Below are 4,422 nucleotides of genomic sequence, written 5' to 3'. Positions count from 1 at the left end.
AATTCTTGATAAAACTTGACAACAAATGACCAACTTATATTCATTTTATACCATCCCCAACTGGACCTTTCATCATTCCAACAATAACCATCATCATCACTGACGTTGGTTCATAAAAAAATGCAAATATTGACTAGTTTTTAGGGAAAGTGCATACTCCATTTATTGACAATAAAGCAATCACAAATCGGTGTTAACAAAGGATGCATATGGAAAATAAAATGGAGTTACTCATTCTAGCACAACCCTTTATTATCAATAAATAAATTATACTACACACAACACCAACACATATCAATCAAACTTTTGATTACTATCTTTTAGACACCCCAAATAGTTACTTCAAGTTTATTTTTTCATAAAATTGTACAAAAAATAGCCAACATATCCCTTGTTAGACTTGTCATTTGTTCCAAAAATAACCATCTCAACTAACATCGATTCCTCAAACAACCTAAAATATCGATAGGTGCCAAATTAAAGTCCACCCCCAACCATTGATAATGAAGAAATTACAAAGACATACTAATAAAGGATGCATAAAGATGAGAGAATTGAGTTCCTCGTTTTGCATAACCCTTAATGACTAACAAATGAATTCAACTAGACAAGTCACTAACACATATTTGCATACTAAGTAGTTCCTAATAGACTAACATACACTAATAAAATACTTTTTAAAATACTACCCACTTGTTTGAGTAAAACTAATTTTTAGTTAGAATTACTTAAATTCACTTGTGCTGATAAGTTGGCCTAAAACGTGACACAATTTTGTGCTTTTAGCCTCTAACCAGAGAGGTCTCTACTCCATTTCTTCTTGTCATTGTGTTTGTTCCTAACTATCACCTAAAGAGATTACTCCCACCTTAGACCATTTATTTTGTTCAAGGTGGTCCCCACCCTCTTTGGTGGCCCTTTGTTGGAACCCTAAGCACGTTGCTTATTGGATTTCTAGTGTTCTTCTATTTTGTGAATAATAGGCCTATTGAGGTGGCCATTTGTGTGTTGTTTGCGGGATTATCCACTAGAAAAAGGTTTAGGGATGCCTTCAAAAACCTATGGATTGCTTGGCTATAGTCTATTTTTTGGTGCTTGTGTGTCAAGAATGGCTAGGTTTCTCTATTACTTGGTTCTCGTCTTTGTTGGCAAAACATGGTGAGCTAAGGTACAAGGTTGCAGGAAGCCTTTCAAAATCTGTTGGTTGTTGTCTATTACCTTGGCTTCTTTGTTGCAAGCTCATGGGCTCATCTTGTATTTGGTTTGGGGTGCTCCTAAATCCCCCTTTTTTTATTAGATAATTTAGGTGTTCTAGGAACCTTGTTCCCATCGGTTTTTTCTCTATTTAAAAGCTTGTTTCGAAAAAAGGCTTACCTTTTTCGGTTTTTGCTTCTTAGTGGTCTCACTACTAGTGAGTTCCCCTTGTGCACTTTTTGGTGATTATGTATTTGTAAAGGGACTATCCCATCTTTTTCTAATCAAAACTTAATTGTGAATAGCCATTTAGAGCCTATAAAAAAATTATTTTGCAAGTAATTGAATTAGTTCCCAAGTTCCATTATCCATAATTAAATCATATTATTCTTGCATTGCATACAACAAAGTTGAATCAAAATGAAATAGTTTATTGAGGTAGAAAAAATAACAAAATAGGCATTCGCTGAAAATCATAGCTAGGGCCCATCAATGTTCCCAATGGGATAATATGTGTATTTAGAAAAATAAGAGATTGGATCTTTTTCTTGTTGTGAGTAGTAATCCAAGAAGAATCATCTTTTAAAGGAGAATAAAACAAAGAAATGGTGGAAGACCCATTGGAGGCATAAAACTACTCTTTATACTCCCCCAAAAAATGGGGTTATAGAAAGAAAGAACTAAACCTTGATGGAATATCCTAGAAGCATATTATATGGTGCTAATCTTGATAAAGAATTTTGGGTAGAAGTTGTAGGTAGTGCATGCCATTTTATTAATTAATCTTCTTGTTTATCTCTTATTTATATAATGTCATATTATGTGTGGATAGGTAGAAAACCTTTGGTTATGTACTTTATAGTATTTGATTGTGATTCTTTTGTTGATGTGCCTCAAGGTAAGTGATTTAAACTAGATTTAAAAGCATAGAAATGAATCTTTGATTGTTACTATGAGAATATAAAAGGTTATAAGTTTTGAAATCCCATATCTCATAACATGATCTTTTCTTGAGATTTTAGGTTTAGTGAGTTTAGAGATTTCTCAGGTGAAGAGTATATAAGGTGAAAAGTATATACAGGAGAAGGATAATTAAAAAATAGTGCACTACACAGAAATGAAACAAGAACAAAGATATTTTAGAAATTTCAAATTAGGTCTTGACATGGTCCTCATTTTAGATTTGTATTAATATTTTACTTTTCTTAAGCTTGGATTAGATATTGCTCATGAATTAAGGTGTCATTCCTTCTTATATTATGATCAAAATAATTTTATATAAAAAATATTCTTTGTGGTATCCTAGAATAGATCAAGTCCTTGAATTATGCACAATTCAACAATACAAACCATGTTAAATATTTTTTGAGCTCTCTTTTTATATGCCTTTAGACATTTATATATATTAGATTCTAAATTACATATGCTAGGAGAAAGTATTTAGCAAATTGATCTCAAGGAATATAAAATAATTTTATATAATTGGTTTCATTTGTAATCTAGTTTTTTAATCTACCTATTAGTGGTATGTAGATCTTATTATTAGTAGCTATTATCAATTAAGCTTAGTTGCAAACCTTAGGGATTTACTTATAAACAAAGTTTGGATTGGTCAATATCTATTGTTTATACCTCTCTTTAATTGTCATATAAATGAACTTTAAGATCACTTGCTTTGTTTTGTGAAGCTAAATGCATAGATGACTAGCCCACTCTTCTTAATTTATCTCTTGGTTACCATAATATAAGCATAAGCACTACCTCATTGGTTAGGTCAACATACATATTTGAGTGTAGATATTATCTTATCTATCAAGGTGTGGTACTGTCTTGTTTTATGGGTAAATGTCAAGCATGGATTGACTATAGGCATAAAGAACCATAAGAATTAATAATGTCACAATAGAGCTCTATCAAAGTGTACACAAAAATACAGTTCACAAAATTATGTAATAATTATTTATGAATCCAAGTAGAGTGTTGGGAAGTACATAAAAACTATGTATAATCAACTTCATATTAAAATTTTAATTCTAAATTTAATCTAAAATGCATGTAAAATATAAATATTAAGACTAACCTAAGGGCGGGTATAAGACAAATAATATGAATATGCACTCCAAATAATCTAAGAGAGACTTATGGACAACACATAATATTCTAAAATGAAATTATAGATCTATAAGAAGGATTGAATATGTAAAATCAAACAAGTTCACTAAATATTTAAACAAAAGTAATACAAATCTTGAAGAATAATTGAATATAGATCTTAGAAAAATATAGAACTAAACATCTAGAAGTAATGAAAAACCTTAAGAAGGATTGAATCTATAGAATTAAAAAAGTTACCAAATATAAACAAAAATAAATTCATAATTTTTAATCATTTTTGGTTATTAAGATAAACACATATGAAATACTAAAAATGAAAAGATCATAGAAAACATCTCTCAATACTATTTTTTTTTTATTAGTATTGTTGTAGACTTGCAAATATATGTGATTTATCACACAAACATTTCACACATAAATGAAAATCATAATCCCAAATAACTAGTTTGTTTAAGCTAGTATTTATACCTAACTTAAAATGTCGTGTAGTGTTTAATTTAATGTCATTAAGGATGGATAAGGAAAAGGGGTCCTCTTTTATAGAGAGTACCATAGAAATGGAGGGCTAGGATTAAGAGGTGGAGGGACAAATGGTCAGCTTAGATTAGAGGGTAAGTATGAAAAATAGAAAAATAATAGATAGGTGGTTAAAGGTAAATTAAGAGATGAATCACAAGTGACATGGAGGGAAAAAGATAATGAATTAATTATTTAATAAATAAAGATTTATTTAATTAATAGAAGAGGTGGAGCTAATTAAATAAATAAAATATTTATTTAATTTAGGGAAAGGGTAGTTTAAATAAAATATACCTGCTAACATTTTAAATGTCATCAAAATGGTCAACCAAACCCATATGCCAACAAAGCTTCAAAGTGGAGATAATGCCAATAAGCATAGAATGGTAAATATTGTTTTGAAAACCATTTATGCATCATAAGAAAAAATAGAATCTTCAAAATTAATAATAAAATAAATTCCATAATGTTGAGTGGTTGAGTTGCTACTAATTTCATTTTCCCTAAACACTTTTTAATAGTTACATTTGTGTATATTATCATAGAGACATATGAATATGAAACTCAAGGCTATAGAAGAGATATTGGAACAAA

Source organism: Cryptomeria japonica, chromosome 11 (genome assembly GCF_030272615.1).
Source record: "Cryptomeria japonica chromosome 11, Sugi_1.0, whole genome shotgun sequence".
In the NCBI taxonomy this organism is placed as follows: Eukaryota; Viridiplantae; Streptophyta; class Pinopsida; order Cupressales; family Cupressaceae; genus Cryptomeria; species Cryptomeria japonica.
This window is presented reverse-complemented; position numbering follows the sequence as displayed.